The sequence below is a fragment of the Apteryx rowi genome, unplaced genomic scaffold (genome assembly GCF_003343035.1).
Source record: "Apteryx rowi isolate R43461 unplaced genomic scaffold, aptRow1 scaffold_258, whole genome shotgun sequence".
Lineage (NCBI taxonomy): Eukaryota > Metazoa > Chordata > Aves > Apterygiformes > Apterygidae > Apteryx > Apteryx rowi.
Genome location: NW_020448952.1, coordinates 174,999 through 187,678, shown reverse-complemented (window position 1 = coordinate 187,678; position 12,680 = coordinate 174,999).

Sequence of the window (12,680 nt, the reverse complement as noted above, 5' to 3'; positions counted from 1 at the left end):
AAAGAACTTGCCACACCTGGTTAGTGGCAAGATTTACAGGGCTCCCATGAAGAAAATTTCATGAATGCTTGTGTGACCAAATCACTTTGGCCACATATTTCTTTCTGTAGAGATGCAAATACATAAAATAGAGCAGTGTTTCTCATTTGCCTTGATTTTTTTCCAAATGAGAAATATCTTCAGTGTTATTATTACTGTTACTATTATTATTAATATTATGTTAATAACTGATCTTTTGTTACATAACAGTGGTGGATGGACATTTATAAAAATATGAGTAGCATCTGGACTCACACAAGCTATAATAACATGATAGGGAATAGAATGTATTACACAGAATAAAATCAGTCAAGATATTGAGGGCAATTATGTAGCTGCCCCAGAGAGTGAGGTCTCCTGCAGGTAAGCACACATGATGATTATGTCACAATCAAAACCAGATATGGGTGAATTATTATTTTTGTAACAAAATTTTCAACCATTTTTAAAGAAAACTAAAATTAAAATTGAGTTACCTATTTCCTTGCATATAGAACCTATGTGTCTGGTAGAGAATAAGGTGCTTCTGAAGACTGATGTGATTCTTTAGAGATACATTGGTTCAGTATTTTAATTGTCTAGAAGGATGCACTTGGAATGTTGTATTATTTTCTCTCCCTTTGATATTTCAGCTTTGTATTTAACTTTCCTGTATAGTTCATTCACAATGAGTATTTTCCATCCCAGCTTGAATAGTGGCACAGATTTCCGCTGAGCTTATTAGAAGTAGTCAAATAGTATCCATCAGAAAAGGAGTCCATGGCCTCCACTTGTACACCTACATAAAACTGAGCAATAATGGCATTCTTCAGCAAAGTGAGAAAAATGTTTATAAAGGGGATTAAGTGCCAATAAATTTGAGCTTATTTAGTCTATAGATTTCTAATCTTTTGAAGGATGGCCCTGATAGTTCATTGATGAAGTGAGCTGAGTTTCTCTTTTTGCTATATGGTTTCTTAGTACTGAAAACATAAATACAAATACAGTGTGGCACTAAGAAACAAATTATAAATATTTTAATATAGTTTTACTAAAAATAGTTTGTAGGAGGCATTTTCAGAAGAAATTTGCGATACATACGTAAATCACTAAGAAAAAGAAATGATAATATATAGAGATACAGGTGTATATTCTTTTCTCTTTTGTATATCATTCTTTAGTATGTAGGTCACCTAGGGCTGCAGTGCATGTGTCTACGTGTAGGAGCTCATATGTGAGCTAGGTGTCTTAGTGCTCACTATAGTCAATGGAGATCTAGTTAGTGGGATAAGAATTAGCTATTTAAATATAGGTGTTTAGTGCTCTTTGAGGTGGCCTGGGATATCCAAAACATTCACACAAGGCTGATAGATATCACACAAGATTTACAGGAGACCTCTACCCTTCTGGACTAGCATCTGAAGGCCAAGCACGATGCTCCATAGCAGGTATGCCTGTGTACACCACCCTCATTTAAGAGATCAATGTGTCTAACTAAATGTAGGTATCTGCTGTAGGATGAGAGGAAGCTCTCCAGACTCCACTGAGTCTCCAAGACTCTCTAGACCCATTGACTAAATGAAGAGCTTGGACACCTAGCTCACGTATAGAAATCTACATGCTAGACACCCAAACTTGGGTGTGTGAATCTGGAGCAGAAAGCCACTGGTAAGGTTTGAATCCATATTTTAAACATAGGCACCCAGTGCCACGTAGGCATCTGGGCTGTCCCTCCTAGCCTTTAGCTGCTGCTTCAGAAGAGCATAGCTCCTTTGTAGGTCCTGGGTCATATCTGCCCAGTCCCTGTGGGTGCTTTCCATACCTGAAGGTATCTCAGATGGCACAAAACACGCCGATGTAAGCAACTGAGTTGAACCCATAAGATCTAATGACAAAAATGCTACTAAGTGAAAAAGCACGTGTGTTGGTAATATGAAAGCTATGTTTTTCAAGTTCTTTGTGATTTCTTTTCAGAGTTCTTTAGAGTGGGTATTTTAAATTGCCAATATGAAACTCTAAATGGAAATTTAAAATCAAACCACAAGACAATCATTTCTATAAACATTTTCAGTTAATTCTGTGTTTGAATGCATAGATGACTAAACTGCTGTCATCTTTTCTGATGTTTTTCCATACCTTACCCTAATTTTAATGTGTTTAATTTATGTTCTAACTGTAGATGGTTAATACTATTGTTTTCTCTTAATGTGTTGTCATTTTATTCCTTCATTTGATGACAAAAGGCACTTTAGTTATTCAAGTTTGGTAAGACTGGTCTAAATCCTACAGCTAAATTGAACATATTTTTAGAACATAATAAAAAATCATTAGTTTTTGCATGGTATTTATTTTAACTTCTACACCAGCATAAACCTTAGGTTCTGTTTTTATATTTTTCCTTCCTTCTTTCTATAAATTATTTTGTCAAATACTGAGCTCACAATCTAAGCACAGGCAATTCCAACACAGCACAAATGAAGTGAGAAAGGTTGCTTTTCTTGTTGGAAGAGTAGCATGCACTATGCTTTTATAAGTGGACGTTCCTCTCATTTCCAGTCAAATGTTTCACATTTCCTTGAATTAAATAGGTTTTGATTTCAGATAATGATATTGGCTGATTATATGATACTTTTTAGCTGGGAAACTTTCAGGAAGTTCCTTGCTGCTTCCAGAGATAAAATGGTGGAATTTGTACACAAACTTACATGCACCAGTATACACCACTCTTTATATGTATTTTTCATTCTGCATGGGTTTTGCCTTTTTTTTCCCACTGCTAAAGTAGTAATATTTGCAGTAAAATAAACTAAGCTGAAAAAGGAAGTCATACCTCAAGTGAGGGTACATAAAATTCTGTGCAAATAAGGAAATTATTTGAAGCACTGCATGATAAACTTGGCCTGTTATGTGCAGTCTTCATCTTCCGCTGAAGCACCCGCTGTTGACTATGCTAGAAGCTAGACAGTGGATCAGTGGTAAATGTTGCTGATGTGGCAAATGATCTGTTCCTCAGGCAAATTTTGCCCAAGTACAATGTAGTCTTGCACTTCTGGCCTGAGAGCTATGGGTCTCTCTGACCAGGTGGCCAACTTTGTCAGGACAATAAATTGATGTTCTTTCTTCTCTGCCCTGGAGGAAGTGTGGCAGAGGGAAGATGGTCTTCCTTCCAAAGGATATTTGCCTTTGCCATAGTGATAGAAAAAGCTGATGAATAAATCAACCAGAAAAACAAAACAGCAGGGTCAGAAAACTTATGGCAAAGGAAAAAACAATGAGAATATTCTGTAAGTCAGGACTCTGGTTGGTGTTTCATAAACAAACTTCTTCCTATTTTTGTATATTTTACTTGGATATCCTGTTTCTTTCTTTATCCCCTGTTTAACGGTGGGATTTTGAAAAAGACTGAAGCCATACAAAGGTTTTCCCATATAATATATCTGGAGAAGGTGGAGATTTTTCTGTTAAAATTGAGGAATGTTTAAAAAGTGATAATAGATCCTACTGAAACAATAAATGCCATTTTCCCCCAAGAACAGAATGAGAAGAGACATCACAAAAAAGAGTGTTTCTGACTATATGCCTTAGAGATTTACTATCCTATATATTCCTTTTGAAACATCCTTGTATTTTGAAATCAGTTTTAACATGCATTTCCAAGTTGTCTTGCAAAGCCAGCTTTCACTATTTTGAGATAAAGACGTTTATTCTCTTGCGATAACATCCGCAAACTTGTGCTATGGCAAGGACAGCCTCCTGAACAGCAGCCATGCTTCATGCTCAAGCCATGGCTGACTAGCCAATTGTACCAGCAGGTACCCTATAAAGTACTTAAAAATTTTGTTCCTCGTGACTTCAGTTATACAGATCCTTAGGAACAAAGTTGCTATTGATTTTTTAGTCTTTCCAGTTTCCAGTGGTAGTAAATATGATGGTTTCAATTAGTAAGTCGTAACACAGATAAACGGGACAATACAAAGTCTGGTGGTATCTCTAAGAGATTCTCTCTTTGAGTCAATTGAGTTTTATATTAGGCCCGAGTGAAGATTCAAGCAGCAGGTGACAAGCTTAATTTGGGGAAAACTTATTTTCAGAGGTGAAAGCCAACAGGCAGCTTTGTAACAGTACGTAGTGCGAAGTCAGCAGATGGTGAAGCTGCGACACAGAAGCAGCCAAAACATGTTAACAGAGGACTGGGTGAGGTGGCATGGGAGTACTGCATTAGCAGGAGCTGGCAGACAGCTAAAATTTTGGCAGCGTCTCTGTGCAAAATTGAAATGCTCAGAAGAGGTCATTTGATGTAGTTCGGTGGCATCCTAGTTTCAGGAGTAACTCAGATTGTTTTGCAACTACATAGAGGAAAAAAAAGATTTTGCAGTACTAGTGCAGAGAGGAGTTGTGGAAAGCAGATGAGTTGATTTTACAGCAGCAGAACAGAACAGGTGATTCCTGAGTTCTAAATAAACAGGTGTTAATTGCTATTATTAATTTCTATTTTTATAAACTGTTTAGGATGAGATTTTCAAAGCCACAGTGTTTAGGAATACGTGCCAATAGACTTGAATTTCTAAAACTTTCAGTCATTTCTCAAATTTCTTTCCACTTCCACATAGGATTTTCCTTATTTTGAATTATGCTCTTAAAAGCACATCCTAAAGGCATAGAAGCCATCTCTCTGAGTCCTTGTGTCATCTATTGTATCACTTGTACTTCCCCTATTCTTAAGCTTTTCTCTTAGCATTTGCTTTTGGCCACTGTCAGAGATGGGATTCTGGCTAAATAAAATTCTGACTGATTCAGTGCAAGTGTTTGTATATTTGCATAAAAATCTAAGTTTGCTGAAACAAAACCTCAGTGGTGTGTCAAACTCTGGATAATGCCATCTTACAAATCTTGCACTCACCCTCTCTCAGAAGTCAGATCTTGAGTACAAGCTGTCTTCCGGCCCACTTTTCACAATTATTAAAAGGTATAGAGGAATTACTCTATCCAGTTAACTAGAAAAATTGTCTTTCTCTTACATAAGTATATCTTTATTTCAAAAGTTTTGGGGTAACATCGTATTTCTTCCAGTGCATTAATTACTAAGGAGAAGATCACAGCAGATGGTTCTGAATATAAGGGATAAAAGAAAAGAGAAACAGCAGCAGCTGAATTTATAGATGGAAAAGGTTCCTTTTCATGTAAGAAAATAAAAGGAGATGAAAGAGTATAAACTCCAACCCAAAACACATCACATGATATATAAGAAGAGTAGTCTCCATAATGTATTCTGTTATCTGAAATGAATATGGCAGCAGCATTTGTCCTTTGATTTGAACTCCTTTAGAAGACAAAACACTTTTCCTAAACTGTATGAGATACTGAAGAATTCAGATTATTTAATAATGTTTCAGCAACAGCCTTTTCCTGAACATTCATTTCCTATTATCTATTTTTTCTCCTTTTTTTTGTTCTTTTATCTATTCGCATTATTTATTGTTTTGTGGAGCAACTATAAATGAGCTTTCCTGAGCTGAAAGCTGGTATTTGTCAGAAAAGATTTTAATTTGTAGAGTAAGAAGATCTCATGGTGTTTGTAAGAAATTGTTTTACTACTCTTTCAAATAGCTTCCCACTGTGTGGATCCTAGAAATTTTACTAAGAAGTTAGTGACAGTCTGACATTCATGTTTACACTGAGTATTACATTTCTCGGAGAAGAGCCACTGAAATTTATCTCCGTGTGAGGCATTATTGCACATTGCCAAGGATGGTAGATTTCTTTCCTCATTAAGTGTAAGATTTTTAAAGGTACCTAGAGGTTTCGGACACTTATTCCATATTCATTTGGGAGGTTCAAACAAAGGCATTGGTCACTTTTACTGAACACTTCCGTGTGTTGTAAACCCAGATGTGCCAATACAAGCTATACTCTCTCTCATTCCAGGCTCTTGAAATGCCATGTACTTGACAGAGCTCTCTGAATATTCTAGACACTTTTCTTTTGAGAGACAGTGAGCAATTCAAGCCAAGATAAAACTGGAAGTTCTCTATCACATGTCAAGTCAGGCTCCCATAGTGTTTCACCTTTAGTGACCTTAAATAGCAACTATGGAATTGTTACAGCTGATACAACAACTATTATGAGATTACCAAGAAATTTCAGATGACTTCTTGCTTGTTTTTATGCCTTATTTCTTCCAATTAGATCCTGCCAGGATTTCCAGTTATTCACAATGGTTTGCTTTAAAGTTATGTGCCAGAATAGTGCTATTCCCAGTCATGTCCAATAGATAATTGTGTCAGTCAAAGCACTGAGCTTTGTTGTCTGCATTTTTGTCATCTAAAAAAGGATCAGAAGTATAAAGTGAATCTTAAATGACTGATTGTACAATACAAATCCTGATGAAAACAGTCAAATGCCTTAGTGTGAAAATCATTCATTAATACATTTAATAATGAAGAATAAGAAAATCAAATAGCAAGGTAAGTTTGTAGATAATTGACAAAAATGTTACTAGCTTTGCAATGACTATTATGCAAAATTAATAATTCAGTCATCTTTATAATAATCTGCAGCTCTAATCTAAATTAATGATCTTTTTCAAATGCCTTGTCCACTCTTTCTGATGACTTAGAAAACATTGGCACCCATATTAAAATATTAATTATGATGACCTAGTCGGTACTAGTAAATAATTCAGATTAATTAAACAAGATTAGAAGGTTTTCACATGTAACATAAAGGAGGACAAATTTTCAGCTGGAATATATAGCACAGAATGATTACAGGAATAAACAGAAATGTATCACAAGGCTGAAAAACAGGTAGTTTATTTTAAAATATATAGCCACTCAGGGGAAGTAGTATCTGAATTAATCTTATGAATTCTGATTTCCAACATAAAGGGAAACAATTTTTTCTTGTTTAAGACCCTAAATTATTAATGGGATATATTTGCTATGCAGAAACAGGTTTTCTGAACTTGGAAGTTACAACAGAAGCCATATGCTGACTTTACAGGTAGAATAAGTATCTCTTCATGCCACATAATAAAATACAGTTATAGGACAAGACACCTGAGCAATGTGCAAGCAAAGTTGTCATCTGCATCTTGGTATCATAGTAGATGAATGAGCATAATTAAATGTAATCTTAAACAACAAATCATCTAAAAGCTGATAGTTTTATATCAAATACTTTACCTCAATAATACAGAATTACTAGACAGTATTTCTTTTCAGTATGAGATAATTGTGTTGCATTCATTCAAGTAATCTAGGAAACTGAGCGCAATATAATATGGACAAAATCTTAATGAATTCACCCTTGAACACTCCCTTGGAATTCCTGTGCCCTGATACTCTTGCAGAGTCCAAGTCACTCTACTACTTGATATCCTGAATACAGAAAGGTATTACAGAAGTAAGACTAATCTCAATCTCATTAGCCTACCAGAATTTAACTGAATTTGGTTTTTGATCCACAAAGGGACTCAGCACTGTGTATATCATATTTAGATATCTTATCTTTAAGAAACTGGGAGCTGCACAGAAATGTTTCTTATTAGGATATCCATGTGTCTCAGCTTCCAACTGAATGCCCTAGCACTAGTCTGCATGGTCCTCTGTGACGCAGTGAATAGTGGTTTCATTCATCAGGGAGAGGGAACCTTGGCCAGAAAACCATATTGGTAGAGCATTTGTCTGGAGCTCAGCTATTGGAAGAGACATACTGATATCTCCTCCTCATTATGCTGCAGAGCTAATTATAGCAAGAAATGAAGTCAATAGAGGCAAAATTTATCCAACTAAAAGGATCATTAAACTGTCTGTTCCTTATGAATCAGTATTTACATATAAATCTGGGAAATTTCAGGAAGGAGCCTTGGTTAAGAAGCATGGGAACGGTGAAAGTCAGAAATTTCTTGAGTTAATTCAGCACAAAGCTTTATCCTGCCTGCCAACAATTTCAAACATGCCTTGCATTTCTCAAGTTGCCTCTCTTATCACTACAGAGTAACATGGTCTATGATAGCGGGTGACACAACTATGAAAGTCATTCTGGCTCAGTTGTCTATCTCAAACAACAAGGATTTGGGCTTTGATGCCTGGCCAAGTAATTCTCTTGAAAGGGGAAATAAATCCCAGCAACTCACATCTTTCTTACCCTTGCCTGTCTAGAAAAACTCAGCTGCCAGTGGTTCTTATCACTGAGCTATTAGTTACTCCTACATTAACATATTCCTTCCCTGGAAGAGTTAACAAGTCAACTAGCTAAGATGATACTTATCAGGCAGGGGGGAGGAGGGAGAAAGAGAAAGAAATAATAAAAGAAATAGTAGTCTAGGTAACAAAACAGCATTTTCTTGATTTAAGGTAGAGCACATTCAAAAGCAAAAAGAAAAAGGTCCTGGTTTAACAGACTAGTATCTGGCTTAAAATCTCTCTCTGTGTATTAATGTATGTACACATATACATGCACAAATGCATCTTGCAACAGCAGAATGCTTTCTCATGGGTATTTGACATTTTGGCTTGACAGAAGTAAAAATTGGTTGGTTCATTCCTATTTCTTTTTAGAGGATCATTTCCTTTACAATTGGCAGTTCATTTGCGGAGAGAAAAAGTAACAATATTTAGATCAGAAAAGATTCCCATATATGTCATTAAAAAATAGCACAATCCCCATAATCCTCTCTCATAAAGATTTTAAAATGATAGTTCTTGAATCATGCACTGTTAAGTCATTTGTTTCTCCTTGGATATCCACATAATATTTCTGCCTGTTGGTGAGCCAGTCCACTGTGGGACTATAAAGAATAATATTTATACAACTCAGTGCAGCAAAAATAACATCCATAAAGCTAAACACAGCTCTCCAGAAAAAGAATCATTATAAGAGAATGAAGAACATGGTCTGTGATGCACAAGTTACAAGATAATCAGTTAGCAGCTCTACAATTATCAACAGCATGTCTAAAAGTGTCAAAGTTCTGCATTTTTTTCTGTTGTTTGATATTTGGCTTGTGATGCAGCTGGCATGGTCGATTACAGGACTTGTTCTCATCATTCCCCTTTTTATTTCTGGGTCTGTAGAGATATGCATATATGTAATGGCTGAAGAGCAGGAAGGCGATGAGAAACGAGGGAAGTGACATGTTTTCCATAGTCAAGAATATACAAGTTCCCTGGAAAGCAGCTGCTGGTGAGCAATACCACAGTTTGGTCAAAAACTTCTCCTCCACCCTCTTTTTGAATGACTTCACCTCTGATGATGTGAAATGCTGGCCTTCATGAGGTACATAAGAAAATTTACTAGTATTGGGCTTTCATATGGAGTGTTGTCACCCTGTTGAGGGAACTAAGTAACTTGTTCATATTCCTTTTTATGTGTTTTCAGTTTATTTTATCTTGCAATATTCCAGGTCCCAGTCTGCACTTTAACCCAAATCCCACTTTATTTTTATACTTTTGGGGTTTTGAATGGATTTTGTCTAAAAAGTTCTAGTAAGAAGAAATGACTTCAATGTATCTCAATTTATTTGGCTCAAAATGAATTCTTTTAAGGAGATCTGTGCTCTCACTTCAAAATTCTCACTGAGATTTTGAATACCCCAAAACTTATATTTCAATTTGGGTCTTGATATATACTGGAGAGTATTTCAAAAGGGAATTTTTTGTATATTTCACCATGAAGACACTGGAAGCAGAGCTACTCAAACTGATAAAGTTTGACTTCCAGTACTTAACTCTCTAAGAAGTATGTGGATTTAAAGGACAAGTGAGTTTCACTTTTGGATCCCACATCATTAAAATCATACTTTCTTTTTTTCAGAAATAAGACTTGGAATTTCCACAGCTTGTTTTTTGCCAACAACAACAGACTAAGATAAAAAGTAGGGACTTTTTTCTCTAGTGGCTTCTATTTGTTTGATAGATGAACTTTTTGTTCCTTCGGTTAAGTGAAATAGACAGTGCCTCACAATAGAAGAAAATAAGAAATGAGCTATTTTGTAGTCTGTGCAAGTTACCATACTTCTGTATTGTTTTACCTGGCATCTTTTGTGGACTCTAGATGCCTTCAGAGACTGTGCAGTTAAACTAACCAAGCAGGAAATGTAATAGCTGATGAACTGGTGCCTGAGAAAGATAATAAAGAAAGTAGATACATTTATTTTTGTATAAAGTATTTCAGAAATTCCAGAAAAGGAAAAGCAGATAAAACTTTTAAAAGTTATTATTTTTTTCTTTTTTTCAACAGATGACAAGTTAGATGTGGAGTACAATTGTAAAGTGAGAAGTGGGTTACATGGTAATGCGTTGGTGTTCTTTTTGTAATGAGGAACAAAGTTAAAATTTCTGAAACAGACACAATCCTTTAAATAGATTTGTATGTAGATCTCATCCCTCCCATCCAGAGGTGAAAATTATAGGGATTCAGTGATGCTCTCCTCCCTCTCTTGGGGGCTATACGGAGGTTGTACTATTGTCAGGTGATGAGAAAGAAGGTGGTGGGAGTTAGGGAAAGCAAAGGGTCAGGGAAGCACTGGGAACCAAGAAAAGCCAGTAGGCATTGAGAAAAGAAAGACAGTATATAACTCATATAGCGGGTTATTGAGGTTGCCCAGAAGAACTGAAAAGCTGAGGCTGGCATGTCAAATATCTGCAGTATAGGCCATATAGGCAGCAGTATTAATAAGTTTTCGGGGTTTTTCAGTATTTTTTCAGTTACTTGGTCAAGACATGACTATATTGAAGTTGTTGCCTAGGATGTAGTGCCTGTTCTTTCTTTGTTGACAAAAGTATGTTTTCCCTGCAAACATAGTTCTCGTTCAGGCTACAGGATGCTTCTCTTGCTCATATTCTTTAGGCAAGATCATACTGTGGATATATCAGATGCTTTTGTAGGGTGAAAGCTCTTCATCCCAGTGGCTTTCAGTGCACATCTCAAGAAAAAGATCTTTCATGAGATGAGTGAGGGCTGCAGTTAGGATGGGAGACCTAAGTATGAACTTGGTAAAATAGCTCTATGGCCTGAGGCCAAAGAAATATTGAGTGAAACCTAGCTATATCTTATTTCTCATCTGAATGCCATTCCTTACGCTGAAAGACTGTCATCTCAAGCTGATGGGACACAAAGATGCTCAGTAATATATATGTTTAAATATGTTTCTGGGTTTAGGTCCTATATAGAAGTAATTACTTCAACACTAGTTTTTTTTAGCAGAAATCCCAAGTGGAGGCTGTAGATGCAGATATTGGAGTGAAGTGCTGCTAAGCATTTTATTGCTGGCACAGGAAGCAGAAGGTCAAATTAGGCCAATTTACTTCTAGCATTTTTTAAATCTCCTCTGCCAAAAGAAGAGAAGGATTAGCCCTCTTCTCAACAGGTCCTGGCCCCTAAATTGTAAAAAACATGGTGGAGGTTTTAAGGGACCAAATTCTGAATGAAGTTTAGCCTTTCTGCTTTCCCCTAATAGCCTCCATGAGACAATGCAGCACACTGACATTTCTAACCCTCTTACTGCATATTTAGATAACTAACACATTGCATAATGCACATTTTATTCAAATAATTCATAAAGGTATCAAGAACTTGTGATCTCTTTTGTCTAGAGGAAATCTTGAACTTCATCATATAGATATTTAGCAGGGCTGTAGAAGTATGAATTAAAGGCAACGCTTAGCACAGTTCTGAAATAGTTTTATTCTCTTCTTACGTGCCAGAAAAGTCTAAAGTAAGTTTCGGTTTCCTGAAAGACATCTATTTTCTGATGCCAAGCCAAAAATGATGTGTTGAGTATTTCTGAACCTCTCCTAAGACACACAATTGTTTTAGCTCAGTTTGTCCACCAAAGCCTTAAAAAAGTCTCTTTTGATTCTTAAATATATTGGAAAACATATATTTACATTCCAGCACTTAATTCTTTTAGTCTTTTGGGCCTTAGGTAATATTTTTGTAATACTTGTTACATTGCAGTGCTGGTTGTCCTCTGCACGGGTCAGTTTCTTGCAGCTGAGGATGCCTAATCTTGCTGTCTGCCCCCTTTCTTTTTATCCCCAGCATCCTCCTCAGTGCCATCTGAATGAAAAGCTAGATTATCTGAACTCTTGAGGCCAACTTCTAAAACTTGTCAGCTGTTCTCTATCTTCTTTTCAGAGAGAACAGCCAGTTCTGCAAATAAGCACATTTGTTACCTGTTTTCCTATTTGCAAGTTGAATGCTGAGGATAGTAGGGGCAACAATAAAGTGCGTGTTCTTTTTAAAACACTTGGGGTGCTCACATTTAAGGTTGGGGAAAGAGCAAGTTTGAAGAAATTTATCAGTGCTCTTGGTAAGTCTGTACTTCCTTTAATAGTGTGTGTTGGCTAGCCCAGCTCTTACCTGTACTGTCTGAGTTAAATTTGTCTGATCACTCAGCATAATAATCCCTCTGGTAAGGATCCAACTCCAGTAAAGCTAATGGCAGCTGTCCAGTTTAATTTACTGGGATCTGGATCAGGATTGTTTCCTATTCCATGGTATCTGATGAAGGATTTAATTACAATTTTTCCAGCATGCGGATATTTCCTTCCTTGTTTATACTTGTATCTAGAAGCTGACTTCCCAGAAATAGGGAAATTATGCCTTTTTTCTTCAGCTTAAAGTATGAGTATCTAAGTAGTCAAAACAGAGGAATT